The following is an 18,468-nucleotide window of genomic DNA, read 5'->3' as shown; positions in this document are numbered from 1 at the left end:
TCTAATTTTGATACATAGTCTAGAATGTTTGATTATGTTGCTTTACAATTTAAAACATTACTGTAGCCTTATAGCCCGCCGTGGCAGGCTAAACCGGCTATTAAAGGCCCGCTGAATCGTTAAAGGCCCGAGTCGAAGGCGAGGGACTTTAACGAAACAGCGGGACTTTAATAGCCGGTATAGCCCTGCTACGAAGGGCTATAAGGCTATTAGAACATTCTGCCGGGCAGAATGTTCTAACAAATTAAACAAAGGGTTCTCGAAGCTCAAGGGGATATAAATCCCCTCAAACTTCGAGAAGCCTTTGTAGAACATTGGAATGTTGCTCTGCGGGCCTTTACTGGCCCGTAGAAGCAGGGAGCACTCCATTGTCTGCAATGGAGCTCCCAACATTCCAATGTTCTAATAGGACATGCTCACTTGGCCCAAACAAAAGCTGCGGTAAGAGGACTATGGTCCAAAATGCTGTTTTCATGCTTCTATTTTAAATTTTGTGAGGCGGCCAGGTTCACGGTTGACAATTTTTTTTTGTCTGTAGTAACCCTAATAATTTTTTGATTAGTTGATGGTCTTCTGAATACTATAACCACCTCAATGAGCTTGATGCTAGGGTAGACTAATCCAGATTGCTAGTTTCCACCTGCTACTTATTAGGTCTTTTTTTCTCTGAGGTTGAAATTAATTTATGATGCTCTAAGCAGTTTACTGGACAATGAGTTCTATCTTTAGAGCCCCTTCACTTGCAATGTGATCCAAGATAAACTTTTTCATGTGCCTAGATGTCATAAAGATTTCTGACAGGTCATTTTTTTAATACAACTGTGTTCAAGTAAGAGTGGGCTAAGGTACCTCATAAAATGGTCCATGGGTGGCTAGTATATTCCTGTGTGAATAGTTGGTCCCAGTTAATGGGGGTAGTTTACAGTAACCCTGGGCAGTGAACTTCGCTCAATTCATATAGTTTGCAGAGTTTTCCACACTCTGCGTTCCGCAGTGCATGATTTTTTTCCTCGCTCGCCATCATCAAGTTAGCAAGTGCAGGAGAGGAAAATCCACTTCCTGATGAGATTTTTGTTCATGCTTACCGAGGTTTAATTGGCGAGTGCTCACGCAGAAAATCAACCTCCAGGCAAGATTTCTCAATGCGGGCAGTCATATTTCTCAATGTGAGTGGTGGCAACAAGTCACACCCACTCGTGTTAAGAAACCTTCTGTTTGTGATGAGAAAGCTGTCACTCAAGTACAAAATCTACTAAAAGCAACAGAATGGAAGCTAGTGCCAATTGCATTGATTTTACAATGCAGGACTAAGACCCAGTGCTCAAAATCACTGGGTATGGCCAAACGCAATGCACTCCACTGCTCATGGAATGCCACGTAGTGCGGCAGAGTTTTTTCATCACTTTGTGGAGTTCTGTTTAGCGAAACACCCTGAATTCTACCCAGGCCTAGTTTACAGTGATCTTGGTGATAATGAGATGGTTTCTATGATCCATGAGCCCTCAAATACTGCACATTTTAGGCAATGTTTCATCATCAATGGGCAAGCTGTTGAAGCTCTGAGGGATACAGGAAAAAGTATGACCATGGTAAGGAGTGAGCTGGTTTCCTCAGAGCAGGTAATTCTTAATGCATTCTAACAGGGTTTGGTGGCTGACAACCGAGAATCACTATGCCGTGGCCCTGGTTCCATTTGTGTAGGGAGGGGATTCAGGTTTTCTGAAAGTTGCAGTGAGCCCCGCCATGCCTGAGCACTGTTTGTTACATAATGACCTCGAGCACACAACCTGGTAGGAAGTGGAGCTCCTGGCGCATGTGTTGATGTAATGGTTCCTACTAATACATAGGATCTGCAAATTTAGAAAACATAAACTAAGGGATTTGTGTCCAGACCGATTCCAGACACCCCCAAAGGATGTGTTAGTCTATAGAGCAACTAGCTCACAGTGCCATCATAAGCCCCCTAATCTTACCAAGAAGTGAATAGTTTCTGGCAACTATCAAACATGACAACCTTGATCCCTGAGGGATCGTGGAAACTGTACAATACTTTTTGCTCTGTCACTCATGCGTACTTGGTCTCAGTGGCATACACAGAAGAAATGATGGGCATATTTTTAATGAGCATTTATTGAAACAGCGTCATTCTAGTATAAAACAAGTTTGCTGCGACAATCATTAGACAAAAACAGATATATAAGGTTATAAGCACCGACGGAGAAAATAAAAGGTAGAATTCTACCATGTTGCTAAAACGGTAAATATATGCAGGCATATCAATGTATGGCAGTTATCATGCATACTCCTACAATGCAACCCCTACCTAAGTGTACCTAGCATGTATGTGGGTGTAAAGACAAGAATCCCCTTGGAATGAGACATTACCTGATGGGAGAGAACGGAGGACCCCTTATTGGTCTCAAGTTGGACACCCAGCAAGGGATGTACGGCCACTGCGTGCTACAGCTTCCACAGGCCTGGACCTCAGCATCTAGTATTAGCTTGAAACTTCTACTCTTTCTATTGAGTGTTGGTATGGGTCTTTTATGTCATAAAGGTAGCCTCGGTTTCCTTACTTAATCAAGGTGTTGTGAGTATTATTATGCTAATGAGCCTAGAACAATTCATCCTAGGATGAAGAGGACCATGAAACTTTACATAAAATGTATTTATTCTGTTACCTACATCATGTGTAGGGACTTTTCTAAGAATCCTCATACAAATTAAAGGAGGCTAGTTTCCAAGAAACTGATCGACATTTATTCGGCACATAACTGGGTAAACCGTCAGTGCTTAAAGTGTTATGCAGAGCAACGTAGGACTAAGTAGTTAAAGGTTGTGTATCTACCTAGGCCTATAAAGGGGTACATTGGGGCACATAAACCTGAGTGGATCGGTATCACAACAAGGTCCATGACTGCCCGAGAAGGGATTCAAGAAGAACTGAAGAGCCGAATAATAGGCCAGACAGCGGCTAATAAGGGGAAAGGCAGAGGGTGAGATAGACTAGCTGTTGAATGCTCCTCCAGTGAGTTGGATGGGACCCCTGAATTCCAATGAGGAGGACATTGCTTCCCTTGGTGACATTCATGGGCTTTCTAGATGGCATGTGAAAGACAGGCCCACCAAGGAAAAGTTATGTTAGGGCACAAAGGGGGTGTACATCCCATGAGAGAACAGACTGAATCCAAAACAACATTTGACCACTGCTATAAGTTTGTTAGCAGTACCTGCCTGAGTCCTGTGTCCTGTCTGAACTTTGGATTCACCCTGGTCTAGCATGACCTTAAATAACCTTTTGACAGGTAGTGAATTCAAATCACTATTTTTGCATGTAATAGTTAAAAATAAAATATCTAGAATTCTACTGATTTGATTGTTGTTGTTGAGTTCTTATTTTGCTCAGATAAATATGTTCTGTTTGTCTAAACCTGTGTGGAGCCTTTTTTGTGGTGTATTCATTGTATTACTATATGTGTGTGTGTTGCCCAAGTATTTTACATTACACATGACCTTTGTCGATAAGCCTCACTGCTCTTTGTCATGCTAGCAGAGAGTGAGCACAGGTTATCTTGTTCTGCATCTAGCTTACTCTGACTAGAGTGGTGGTTCCTTCCTTGCCTCAGTGCATAACTCAGCCATCTAGGAATCCCATTTCAAACATAATGTTACATCAACCATAGCTCCCTCTTACGGCTAAGATGATATATTTGTGGATGAGGCCAACCAAGAATACAGAACAGAGGCATTCTATTTATGGGTCCCGTTCCTGCAGCAGATGCCAATACACAAGCATGTCTAACATACATACCAGCTGTATCACCAGGCCAATATAGGAACATATGAATAGGAAGCAGCACACCCTATCACATCCAATAAACAATGTAAGACTGGGTCCCCTTGGTAATAAGGGAGCAACCTGGCTAGTCCAAGCAGGCTATTCACCATGACCAGCATTAGCACCACTGAATGTTGCAGAGCTACGTGTTCTTAACACAGGTCTAGTTAGACTGTACAGACATTTAACATAGCTCATTATCCGAACAATACCAACAAAACTGGGAAAGGCAGTGCAGGCTGTGCAGCCACATTTAGCAATGACAGCAATAGGTTATGTAACCATCAATGCAATTATGGGTAAACTTCCTACCAGACAGTAGGACATTTTGGCCTGTATTGCACAAAAAACTATTCAGCTTGAATCATTGTTTCCCTATATGGGACTGCAAAAGAGACATAGAATTCTCACAATGTGCCTACCACTAGTGATAGTTTCTCCAGTGGAAGAATGTGCCACTTGGCACATAGGTGCCTATTAGGATGGCAGGCAGACCTGAGTCTGCCTTCCATCCTCGCAGTATTGGGACCAGCTGCCAGAAATGTGACAATCCTGCACAGCCAATTAGGATGTGACCGCCACCCTGGCAGTCGCATTCCACATTTTAATATTGCGGAGGATGCTGCCATTTGGTGAAGGGACCTGCAGGAGGGTACCATTGCTACCCCCAAGTTCAACCCCCAATCCCCCAAGGGCATGCAATGGGCCCCAAAGCCAATCACCGCCAGCCCTTCCATGGAGGAATCACAGCGATGGAAGGGCCTGTATACCACCAAAATCCTGATATGACTGTCGGTGCCTGCTACGCACTGCCACCATATTACTGGCCCAGCACCACCCAGCTGGCAATTGGAATGATTGCCCACCGGCGGAAAAGCGGCGGATGTACTTTGCGTCCGCCGCAATACCCTTCGCCATCTTAATATGGCACAGGTATTTCTCATTACAATGGCGTAATGGTCGCCATGACCAGCTCGGCGGTGGCGATCTATATGTTGTTGTAATTAGCCCCATAGGCTTTACTGCAATAAATACCATAACACACGATACACCATCAATCTCTGTTTTGCTTAAAGTGGTAAAAGATCCAAAATGTATTCAGAGCTGCCTCTGCCCTGGATTTGGGGATTTACTGGGAATCTTTAACTTTCAGCTATGACATTCTCTTGGCTAAAGTGGACTGGCCACCTGAGTTTGTTAGGAAAGTCCCGTAAGGGGAAGATATAATAATACCATCTTTCTCCGTTCTAGTTCCTAAAGCTGTAAAGCAAGCATTTGCCACGGAATGGGCCATTGCACAATCCCCAGCATTATACCACAATCATGTAGGCTGGGATAAAGACTCACTTTACCACCCTTAATCAGCCAGCAAGTGCAACCACAATTTTCAGTTAAGCATTAAGCTAAACACTCAGAGAAATGTCAACAAAACTTGAATATCAAGGCATCATTGAACCTTCTATCTCTCCAATGACAAATCATTTGTTTCTAGTAGAGAAACCAGATCAATTATAACACCTTGTCTTATACTACAGACATTTAAACAGTAACACACACACTTTTGCTACACAAAATTCCTACAGATCAGCAGTAATGAAAAAAAATACAAAAGCATTTTGGACATTTCAAATATGTTTGTCTGCTAAAACATAGCCCCTGAAACAAAATTCACTGCTTTAGGGAACCAGACTTTTTTTGTGGACTCTTTGTTCTGCCAGAGCAATTGTAGAAGAAATTGACCCAGACACTTTGTATTATGTAGATGAGATATATGTTACAGATGAAGACTTAAACACACATTGCAGTGTAGATTGCATAGTCTTGGGATTTTCAGAACAAGGCTACAAATTCACTTTTCCGACCTCACTGTCCTGTTCTTGGGATATGAGCTGTCAGTTGAAGGGAAAAGGTAATTGAAGGCAAAGGTCTTGGACCATACTTTTAGAAAAATAAGCACACCCACAACCACCAAAGACCATGAAAAAAATTCAATCGCTTTTGGGCTTTCTCAATTTTGGTAGAACATACATACCAGAATATGTGGGTCAAACCCTGGGTGCAGATCGGCCAAAAAAACGGCCGATCTGCCCCAGGGGGGCAGAAAAGTCTGAAAAATATTGTATCCCCCTAAGGAAGCGACCCTTGCCCAAGGGGTCACTTCCTTTACAATTAAAAACAATACCTGGTGTCTAGTGGGCTTTTCTGCCCCCCCTGGGAGCAGATCGGCCCAAAAAACGGCTGATCTGCCCCAGGGGGGGCAGAAAAGTCCGAAAAATAATTGGGGCCAAAAAGGAAGCGACCCTTGCCCAAGGGGTGGCTTCCTACACGCAAACAAACACACACAAGCAATCCCTGGTGTCTAGTGCGGCATTCCTGGTGCACGATCGCGACGCTGTGCGCGATCGTGCACAAGGAATGCCCTACATTGGGACATCAGGGGAGAGGAAACACAGTTTCCTCCCCCCCGATGCCTCAAGGCACCGAAAAACGCCCCCCCCCCGCCCCACCGGAGCACCGAACACCCACCTCTGTGCTGGACGCGCTGGAATGAAATGGATTCCAGCGCGTCCAGCGCTTCCTGATGACGTCGGCACGCGCTGTGCGCGCTGACGTCACCAGGAAGCGTGGGGGGCCAGGGGGTGGCAGCGGAAAGTCTCCCGCTGCCACCCCAGGTAAAAGCACCAAGATCGATGCCCCAGGGGGGGAGCGCCAGCGCTCCCTCTAGGGCTGTACTGATGACGGAACGGTTCCGTCATCAGCACAGCCCAACCGATGCTGATGACGGAACCGCTCCGTCATCAGCATCGAAGGGGTTAAGGAATCACAAAATGGGTTGTTGATGCATGTGGGGGATTATAACTAGCACTGACATTTGTATCCATTTGAGTGTGCTAAGTGCAGTGTTATTGTTCATCCTTTCACATAGATGCATACATTTCTCTATTAGGCATAGTAGGGTCAGTGAAGTTAGAATATAGTCTATAGTCAATTATGGACCTAATCAGTTCACCTTCTGTGAGAACTCTAAAACCGTTTGAGATAATATTGTTTTTAGACCTGGAACTGGAGATCTTTGTCAACTGATATTGTAAATTGAGAGTACCATACTTTAAATATGTTTATTTAAAACATCACATTTTTTCTTTATTCTTTTTCTATCTAATTTTGATACATAGTCTAGATGTTTGATTATGTTGCTTTACAATTTAAAACATTACTATAGCCTTATAGCCCGCCGTGGCAGGCTATACCGGCTATTAAAGGCCCGCTGAATCGTTAAAGGCCCGAGCCGAAGGCGAGGGACTTTAACGAAACAGCGGGACTTTAATAGCCGGAATAGCCCTGCTACGAAGGGCTATAAGGCTATTAGAACATTCTGCCAGTAGAGGGCAGAATGTTCTAACAAATTAAACAAAGGGTTCTCGAAGCTCAAGGGGATATAAATCCCCTCAAACTTCGAGAAGCCTTTGTAGAACATTGGAATGTTGCTCTGCGGGCCTTTACTGGCCCGTAGAAGCAACGAGCACTCCATTGTCTGCAATGGAGCTCCCAACATTCCAATGTTCTAATAGGACATGCTCAATTGGCCCAAACAAAAGCTGCCGAAAGAGGACTATGGTCCAAAATGCTGTTTTTATGCTTCTATTTTAAATTTTGTGAGGTGGCCAGGTTCACGGTTGACAATTTTTTTTTGTCTGTAGTAACCCTAATAATTTTTTGATTAGTTGATGGTCTTCTGAATACTATAACCACCTCAATGAGCTTGATGCTAGGGTAGACCTATCCAGATTGCTAGTTTCCACCTGCTACTTATTAGGTCTTTTTTCTCTGAGGTTGAAATTAATTTATGATGCTCTAAGCAGTTTACTGGACAATGAGTTCTATCTTTAGAGCCCCTTCACTTGCAATGTGGTCCAAGATAAACTTTTTCATGTGCCTAGATGTCATAAAGATTTCTGACAGGTCATTTTTTTAATACAACTGTGTTCAAGTAAGAGTGGGCTAAGGTACCTCATAAAATGGTCCATGGGTGGCTAGTATATTCCTGTGTGAATAGTTGGTCCCAGTTAATGGGGGTAGTTTACAGTAACCCTGGGCAGTGAACTTCGCTCAATTCATATAGTTTGCAGAGTTTTCCACACTCTGCGTTCCGCAGTGCATGATTTTTTTCCTCGCTCGCCATCATCAAGTTAGCAAGTGCAGGAGAGGAAAATCCACTTCCTGATGAGATTTTTGTTCATGCTTACCGAGGTTTAATTGGCGAGTGCTCACGCAGAAAATCAACCTCCAGGAGGATTTCTCAATGCGGGCAGTCATATTTCTCAATGTGAGTGGTGGCAACAAGTCACACCCACTCGTGTTAAGAAACCTTCTGTTTGTGTTGAGAAAGCTGCCACTCAAGTACAAAATCTACTCAAGCAACAGAATGGAAGCTAGTGCCAATTGCATTGATTTTACAATGCAGGACAAAGACCCAGTGCTCAAAATCACTAGGTATGGCGCAACGCAATGCACTCCACTGCTCATGGAATGCCACGTAGCGCGGCAGAGTTTTTTCATCACTTTGTGGAGTTCTGTTTAGCGAAACACCCTAAATTCTACCCAGGCCTAGTTTACAGTGATCTTGGTGATAATGAGATGGTTTCTATGATCCATGAGCCCTCAAATACTGCAAAGTTTAGGCAATGGTTCTATATCAATGGGCAAGCTGTTGAAGCTCTGAGGGATACAGGAAAAAGTATGACCATGGTAAGGAGTGAGCTGGTTTCCTCAGAGCAGGTAATTCCTAATGCATTCTAACAGGGTTTGCTGGCTGACAACCGAGAATCACTATTCTGTGGCCCTGGTTCCATTTGTGTAGGGAGGGGATTCAGGTTTTCTGAAAGTTGCAGTGAGCCCCGCCATGCCTGAGCACTGTTTGTTACATAATGACCTCGAGCACATAACCTGGTAGGAAGTGGAGCTCCTGGCGCATGTGTTGATGTAATGGTTGCTACTAATACATAGGATCTGCAAATTTAGAAAACATAAACTAAGGGATTTGTGTCCAGACCGATTCCAGACACCCCCAAAGGATGTGTTAGTCTATAGACCAACTAGCTCACAGTGCCATCATAAGCCCCCTAATCTTACCAAGAAGTGAATAGTTTCTGGCAACTATCAAACATGACAACCTTGATCCCTGAGGGATTGTGGAAAATGTACAATACTTTTTGCTCTGTCACTCATGCGTACTTGATCTCAGTGGCATACACAGAAGAAATGATGGGCATATTTTTAATGAGCATTTATTGAACCAGCGTCATTCTAGTATAAAACAAGTTTGCTGCAACAATCATTAGACAAAAACAGATATATAAGGTTATAAGCATCGACAGAGAAAATAAAAGGTAGAATTGTACCATGTTGCTAAAACGGTAAATAGATGCAGGCATATCAATGTATGGCAGTTATCATGCATACTCCTACAATGCAACCCCTACCTAAGTGTACCTAGCATGTATGTGGGTGTAAAGACAATAATCCCCTTGGAAAGAGACATTACCTGATGGGAGAGAACGGAGGACCCCTTATTGGTTTCAAGTTGGACACCCAGCAAGGGATGTAAGGCCACTGCGTGCTACAGCTTCCACAGGCCTGGACCTCAGCATTTAGTATTAGCTTGAAACTTCTACTCTTTCTATTGAGTGTTGGTATGGGTCTTTTATGTCATAAAGGTAGCCTCGGTTTCCTTACTTAATCAAGGTGTTGTGAGTATTATTATGACACTTTACATTTAATGTATTTATTCTGTTACCTACATCATGTGTAGGGACTTTTCTAAGAATCCTCATACAAATTAAAGGAGGCTAGTTTCCAAGAAACTGATCGACATTTATTCGGCACATAACTGGGTAAACCGTCAGTGCTTAAAGTGTTATGCAGAGCAACGTAGGACTAAGTAGTTAAAGGTTGTGTATCTACCTAGGCCTATATAGGGGTACATTGGGGCACATAAATCTGAGTGGATCGGTATCACAACAAGGTCCATGACTGCCCGAGAAGGGATTCAAGAAGAACTGAAGAACCGAATAATAGGCCAGACAGCGGCTAATAAGGGGAAAGGCAGAGGGTGAGATAGACTAGCTGTTGAATGCTCATCCAGTGAGTTGGATGGGACCCCTGAATTCCAATGAGAAGGACATTGCTTCCCTTGGTGACATTCATGGGCTTTCTAGATGGCATGTGAAAGACAGGCCCACCATGGAAAAGTTATGTTAGGGCACACAGGGGGTGTACATCCCATGAGAGAACAGACTGAATCCAAAGCAACATTTGACCAATGCTATAAGTTTGTTAGCAGTACCTGTCTGAATCCTGTGTCCTGTCTGAACTTTGGATTCACCCTGGTCTAGCATGACCTTAAATAACCTTTTGACAGGTAGTGAATTCAAATCACTATTTTTGCATGTAATAGTTAAAAATAAAATATCTAGAATTCTACTGATTTGATTGTTGTTGTTGAGTTCTTATTTTGCTCAGATAAATATGTTCTGTTTGTCTAAACCTGTGTGGAGCCTTTTTTGTGGTGTATTCATTGTATTACTATATGTGTGTGTGTTGCCCAAGTATTTTACATTACACATGACCTTTGTCGATAAGCCTCACTGCTCTTTGTCATGCTAGCAGAGAGTAAGCACAGGCTATCTTGTTCTGCATCTAGCTTACTCTAACTAGAGTGGTGGTTCCTTCCTTGCCTTAGTGCATAACTCAGCCAACTAGGAATCCCATTTAAAACATAATGTTACATCAACAATAGCTCCCTCTTACGGCTAGGATGATATATTTTTGGATGAGGCCAACCAAGAATACAGAACAGAGGCATTCTATTTATGGGTCCCGTTCCTGCAGCAGATGCCAATACACAAACATGTCAAACATACATACCAGCTGTATCACCAGGCCAATATAGAAACATATGAATAGGAACCAGCACACCCTATCACATCCAATAAACAATGTAAGACTAGGTCCCCTTGGTAATGAGGGAGCAACCTGGCTAGTCCAAGCAGGCTATTCACCATGACCAACATTAGCACCACTGAATGTTGCAGAGCTACGTGTTCTTAACACAGGTCTAGTTAGACTGTACAGACATTTAACATAGCTCATTATCCGAACAATACCAACAAAACTGGGAAAGGCAGTGCAGGCTGTGCAGCCACATTTAGCAATGACAGCAATAGGTTATGTAACCATCAATGCAATTATGGGTAAACTTCCTACCAGACAGTAGGAAATTCTGGCCTGTATTGCACAAAAAACGAATCAGCTTGAAGCATTGTTTCCCTATATAGGACAGCAAAAGAGACATAGAATTCTCACAATGTGCCTACCACTAGTGATGGTTTCTCCAGTGGAAGAATGTGCCACTTGGCACATAGGTGCCTATTAGGATGGCAGGCAGACCTGAGTCTGCCTTCCATCCTCGCAGTATTGGGACCATCTGCCAGAAATGTGGCAATCCTGCACAGCCAATTAGGATGTGACCGCCACCCTGTCAGTCGCATTCCACATTTTAATATTGCGTAGGATGCTGCTTACTGCAGCACCTGCCGCAATGTCAAAATTGCATGCCTGCACCACGTGGCAGGCACCACGCGGTCCCTGCCATTTGGTGCAGGGACCTGCAGGAGGGTACCATTGCTACCCCCAAGTTCAACCCCCAATCCCCCAAGGGCATGCAATGGGCCCCAAAGCCAATCACCGCCAGCCCTTCCATGGAGGAATCACAGCGATGGAAGGGCCTGTATACCACCAAAATCCTGATATGACTGTCGGTGCCTGCTACGCACTGCCACCATATTACTGGCCCAGCACCACCCAGCTGGCAATTGGAATGATTGCCCACCGGCAGAAAAGCGGCGGATGTACTTTGCGTCCGTCGTAATACCCTTCGCCATCATAATATGGCACAGGTATTTCTCGTTGCAATGGCGTAATGGTCGCCATGACCGGCTCGGCGGTGGTGATCTATATGTTGTTGTAATTAGCCCCATAGGCTTTACTGCAATAAATACCATAACACACGATACACCATCAATCTCTGTTTTGCTTAAAGTGGTAAAAGATCCAAAATGTATACAGAGCTGCCTCTGCCCTGGATTTGGGGATTTACTGGGAATCTTTAACTTTCAGCTATGACATTCTCTTGGCTAAAGTGGACTGGCCACCTGAGTTTGTTAGGAAAGTCCCGTAAGGGGAAGATATAATAATACCATCTTTCTCCGTTCTAGTTCCTAAAGCTGTAAAGCAAGCATTTGCCACGGAATGGGCCATTGCACAATCCCCAGCATTATACCACAATCATGTAGGCTGGGATAAAGACTCACTTTACCACCCTTAATCAGCCAGCAAGTGCAACCACAATTTTCAGTTAAGCATTAAGCTAAACACTCAGAGAAATGTCAACAAAACTTGAATATCAAGGCATCATTGAACCTTCTATCTCTCCAATGACAAATCATTTGTTTCTAGTAGAGAAACCAGATCAATTATAACACCTTGTCTTATACTACAGACATTTAAACAGTAACACACACACTTTTGCTACACAAAATTCCTACAGATCAGCAGTAATGAAAAAAAATACAAAAGCATTTTGGACATTTCAAATATGTTTGTCTGCTAAAACATAGCCCCTGAAACAAAATTCACTGCTTTAGGGAACCAGACTTTTTTTGTGGACTCTTTGTTCTGCCAGAGCAATTGTAGAAGAAATTGACCCAGACACTTTGTATTATGTAGATGAGATATATGTTACAGATGAAGACTTAAACACACATTGCAGTGTAGATTGCATAGTCTTGGGATTTTCAGAACAAGGCTACAAATTCACTTTTCCGACCTCACTGTCCTGTTCTTGGGATATGAGCTGTCAGTTGAAGGGAAAAGGTAATTGAAGGCAAAGGTCTTGGACCATACTTTTAGAAAAATAAGCACACCCACAACCACCAAAGACCATGAAAAAAATTCAATCGCTTTTGGGCTTTCTCAATTTTGGTAGAACATACATACCAGAATATGTGGGTCAAACCCTGGGTGCAGATCGGCCAAAAAAACGGCCGATCTGCCCCAGGGGGGCAGAAAAGTCTGAAAAATATTGTATCCCCCTAAGGAAGCGACCCTTGCCCAAGGGGTCACTTCCTTTACAATTAAAAACAATACCTGGTGTCTAGTGGGCTTTTCTGCCCCCCCTGGGAGCAGATCGGCCCAAAAAACGGCTGATCTGCCCCAGGGGGGGCAGAAAAGTCCGAAAAATAATTGGGGCCAAAAAGGAAGCGACCCTTGCCCAAGGGGTGGCTTCCTACACGCAAACAAACACACACAAGCAATCCCTGGTGTCTAGTGCGGCATTCCTGGTGCACGATCGCGACGCTGTGCGCGATCGTGCACAAGGAATGCCCTACATTGGGACATCAGGGGAGAGGAAACACAGTTTCCTCCCCCCCGATGCCTCAAGGCACCGAAAAACGCCCCCCCCCCGCCCCACCGGAGCACCGAACACCCACCTCTGTGCTGGACGCGCTGGAATGAAATGGATTCCAGCGCGTCCAGCGCTTCCTGATGACGTCGGCACGCGCTGTGCGCGCTGACGTCACCAGGAAGCGTGGGGGGCCAGGGGGTGGCAGCGGAAAGTCTCCCGCTGCCACCCCAGGTAAAAGCACCAAGATCGATGCCCCAGGGGGGGAGCGCCAGCGCTCCCTCTAGGGCTGTACTGATGACGGAACGGTTCCGTCATCAGCACAGCCCAACCGATGCTGATGACGGAACCGCTCCGTCATCAGCATCGAAGGGGTTAAGGAATCACAAAATGGGTTGTTGATGCATGTGGGGGATTATAACTAGCACTGACATTTGTATCCATTTGAGTGTGCTAAGTGCAGTGTTATTGTTCATCCTTTCACATAGATGCATACATTTCTCTATTAGGCATAGTAGGGTCAGTGAAGTTAGAATATAGTCTATAGTCAATTATGGACCTAATCAGTTCACCTTCTGTGAGAACTCTAAAACCGTTTGAGATAATATTGTTTTTAGACCTGGAACTGGAGATCTTTGTCAACTGATATTGTAAATTGAGAGTACCATACTTTAAATATGTTTATTTAAAACATCACATTTTTTCTTTATTCTTTTTCTATCTAATTTTGATACATAGTCTAGATGTTTGATTATGTTGCTTTACAATTTAAAACATTACTATAGCCTTATAGCCCGCCGTGGCAGGCTATACCGGCTATTAAAGGCCCGCTGAATCGTTAAAGGCCCGAGCCGAAGGCGAGGGACTTTAACGAAACAGCGGGACTTTAATAGCCGGAATAGCCCTGCTACGAAGGGCTATAAGGCTATTAGAACATTCTGCCAGTAGAGGGCAGAATGTTCTAACAAATTAAACAAAGGGTTCTCGAAGCTCAAGGGGATATAAATCCCCTCAAACTTCGAGAAGCCTTTGTAGAACATTGGAATGTTGCTCTGCGGGCCTTTACTGGCCCGTAGAAGCAACGAGCACTCCATTGTCTGCAATGGAGCTCCCAACATTCCAATGTTCTAATAGGACATGCTCAATTGGCCCAAACAAAAGCTGCCGAAAGAGGACTATGGTCCAAAATGCTGTTTTTATGCTTCTATTTTAAATTTTGTGAGGTGGCCAGGTTCACGGTTGACAATTTTTTTTTGTCTGTAGTAACCCTAATAATTTTTTGATTAGTTGATGGTCTTCTGAATACTATAACCACCTCAATGAGCTTGATGCTAGGGTAGACCTATCCAGATTGCTAGTTTCCACCTGCTACTTATTAGGTCTTTTTTCTCTGAGGTTGAAATTAATTTATGATGCTCTAAGCAGTTTACTGGACAATGAGTTCTATCTTTAGAGCCCCTTCACTTGCAATGTGGTCCAAGATAAACTTTTTCATGTGCCTAGATGTCATAAAGATTTCTGACAGGTCATTTTTTTAATACAACTGTGTTCAAGTAAGAGTGGGCTAAGGTACCTCATAAAATGGTCCATGGGTGGCTAGTATATTCCTGTGTGAATAGTTGGTCCCAGTTAATGGGGGTAGTTTACAGTAACCCTGGGCAGTGAACTTCGCTCAATTCATATAGTTTGCAGAGTTTTCCACACTCTGCGTTCCGCAGTGCATGATTTTTTTCCTCGCTCGCCATCATCAAGTTAGCAAGTGCAGGAGAGGAAAATCCACTTCCTGATGAGATTTTTGTTCATGCTTACCGAGGTTTAATTGGCGAGTGCTCACGCAGAAAATCAACCTCCAGGAGGATTTCTCAATGCGGGCAGTCATATTTCTCAATGTGAGTGGTGGCAACAAGTCACACCCACTCGTGTTAAGAAACCTTCTGTTTGTGTTGAGAAAGCTGCCACTCAAGTACAAAATCTACTCAAGCAACAGAATGGAAGCTAGTGCCAATTGCATTGATTTTACAATGCAGGACAAAGACCCAGTGCTCAAAATCACTAGGTATGGCGCAACGCAATGCACTCCACTGCTCATGGAATGCCACGTAGCGCGGCAGAGTTTTTTCATCACTTTGTGGAGTTCTGTTTAGCGAAACACCCTAAATTCTACCCAGGCCTAGTTTACAGTGATCTTGGTGATAATGAGATGGTTTCTATGATCCATGAGCCCTCAAATACTGCAAAGTTTAGGCAATGGTTCTATATCAATGGGCAAGCTGTTGAAGCTCTGAGGGATACAGGAAAAAGTATGACCATGGTAAGGAGTGAGCTGGTTTCCTCAGAGCAGGTAATTCCTAATGCATTCTAACAGGGTTTGCTGGCTGACAACCGAGAATCACTATTCTGTGGCCCTGGTTCCATTTGTGTAGGGAGGGGATTCAGGTTTTCTGAAAGTTGCAGTGAGCCCCGCCATGCCTGAGCACTGTTTGTTACATAATGACCTCGAGCACATAACCTGGTAGGAAGTGGAGCTCCTGGCGCATGTGTTGATGTAATGGTTGCTACTAATACATAGGATCTGCAAATTTAGAAAACATAAACTAAGGGATTTGTGTCCAGACCGATTCCAGACACCCCCAAAGGATGTGTTAGTCTATAGACCAACTAGCTCACAGTGCCATCATAAGCCCCCTAATCTTACCAAGAAGTGAATAGTTTCTGGCAACTATCAAACATGACAACCTTGATCCCTGAGGGATTGTGGAAAATGTACAATACTTTTTGCTCTGTCACTCATGCGTACTTGATCTCAGTGGCATACACAGAAGAAATGATGGGCATATTTTTAATGAGCATTTATTGAACCAGCGTCATTCTAGTATAAAACAAGTTTGCTGCAACAATCATTAGACAAAAACAGATATATAAGGTTATAAGCATCGACAGAGAAAATAAAAGGTAGAATTGTACCATGTTGCTAAAACGGTAAATAGATGCAGGCATATCAATGTATGGCAGTTATCATGCATACTCCTACAATGCAACCCCTACCTAAGTGTACCTAGCATGTATGTGGGTGTAAAGACAATAATCCCCTTGGAAAGAGACATTACCTGATGGGAGAGAACGGAGGACCCCTTATTGGTTTCAAGTTGGACACCCAGCAAGGGATGTAAGGCCACTGCGTGCTACAGCTTCCACAGGCCTGGACCTCAGCATTTAGTATTAGCTTGAAACTTCTACTCTTTCTATTGAGTGTTGGTATGGGTCTTTTATGTCATAAAGGTAGCCTCGGTTTCCTTACTTAATCAAGGTGTTGTGAGTATTATTATGACACTTTACATTTAATGTATTTATTCTGTTACCTACATCATGTGTAGGGACTTTTCTAAGAATCCTCATACAAATTAAAGGAGGCTAGTTTCCAAGAAACTGATCGACATTTATTCGGCACATAACTGGGTAAACCGTCAGTGCTTAAAGTGTTATGCAGAGCAACGTAGGACTAAGTAGTTAAAGGTTGTGTATCTACCTAGGCCTATATAGGGGTACATTGGGGCACATAAATCTGAGTGGATCGGTATCACAACAAGGTCCATGACTGCCCGAGAAGGGATTCAAGAAGAACTGAAGAACCGAATAATAGGCCAGACAGCGGCTAATAAGGGGAAAGGCAGAGGGTGAGATAGACTAGCTGTTGAATGCTCATCCAGTGAGTTGGATGGGACCCCTGAATTCCAATGAGAAGGACATTGCTTCCCTTGGTGACATTCATGGGCTTTCTAGATGGCATGTGAAAGACAGGCCCACCATGGAAAAGTTATGTTAGGGCACACAGGGGGTGTACATCCCATGAGAGAACAGACTGAATCCAAAGCAACATTTGACCAATGCTATAAGTTTGTTAGCAGTACCTGTCTGAATCCTGTGTCCTGTCTGAACTTTGGATTCACCCTGGTCTAGCATGACCTTAAATAACCTTTTGACAGGTAGTGAATTCAAATCACTATTTTTGCATGTAATAGTTAAAAATAAAATATCTAGAATTCTACTGATTTGATTGTTGTTGTTGAGTTCTTATTTTGCTCAGATAAATATGTTCTGTTTGTCTAAACCTGTGTGGAGCCTTTTTTGTGGTGTATTCATTGTATTACTATATGTGTGTGTGTTGCCCAAGTATTTTACATTACACATGACCTTTGTCGATAAGCCTCACTGCTCTTTGTCATGCTAGCAGAGAGTAAGCACAGGCTATCTTGTTCTGCATCTAGCTTACTCTAACTAGAGTGGTGGTTCCTTCCTTGCCTTAGTGCATAACTCAGCCAACTAGGAATCCCATTTAAAACATAATGTTACATCAACAATAGCTCCCTCTTACGGCTAGGATGATATATTTTTGGATGAGGCCAACCAAGAATACAGAACAGAGGCATTCTATTTATGGGTCCCGTTCCTGCAGCAGATGCCAATACACAAACATGTCAAACATACATACCAGCTGTATCACCAGGCCAATATAGAAACATATGAATAGGAACCAGCACACCCTATCACATCCAATAAACAATGTAAGACTAGGTCCCCTTGGTAATGAGGGAGCAACCTGGCTAGTCCAAGCAGGCTATTCACCATGACCAACATTAGCACCACTGAATGTTGCAGAGCTACGTGTTCTTAACACAGGTCTAGTTAGACTGTACAGACATTTAACATAGCTCATTATCCGAACAATACCAACAAAACTGGGAAAGGCAGTGCAGGCTGTGCAGCCACATTTAGCAATGACAGCAATAGGTTATGTAACCATCAATGCAATTATGGGTAAACTTCCTACCAGACAGTAGGAAATTCTGGCCTGTATTGCACAAAAAACGAATCAGCTTGAAGCATTGTTTCCCTATATAGGACAGCAAAAGAGACATAGAATTCTCACAATGTGCCTACCACTAGTGATGGTTTCTCCAGTGGAAGAATGTGCCACTTGGCACATAGGTGCCTATTAGGATGGCAGGCAGACCTGAGTCTGCCTTCCATCCTCGCAGTATTGGGACCATCTGCCAGAAATGTGGCAATCCTGCACAGCCAATTAGGATGTGACCGCCACCCTGTCAGTCGCATTCCACATTTTAATATTGCGTAGGATGCTGCTTACTGCAGCACCTGCCGCAATGTC

This window comes from Lissotriton helveticus, chromosome 4_1, assembly GCF_964261635.1.
Source record: "Lissotriton helveticus chromosome 4_1, aLisHel1.1, whole genome shotgun sequence".
Taxonomy (NCBI): domain Eukaryota; kingdom Metazoa; phylum Chordata; class Amphibia; order Caudata; family Salamandridae; genus Lissotriton; species Lissotriton helveticus.
The sequence above is the reverse complement of the archived record's forward strand: the minus strand, read 5'-3'. Positions refer to the sequence as shown.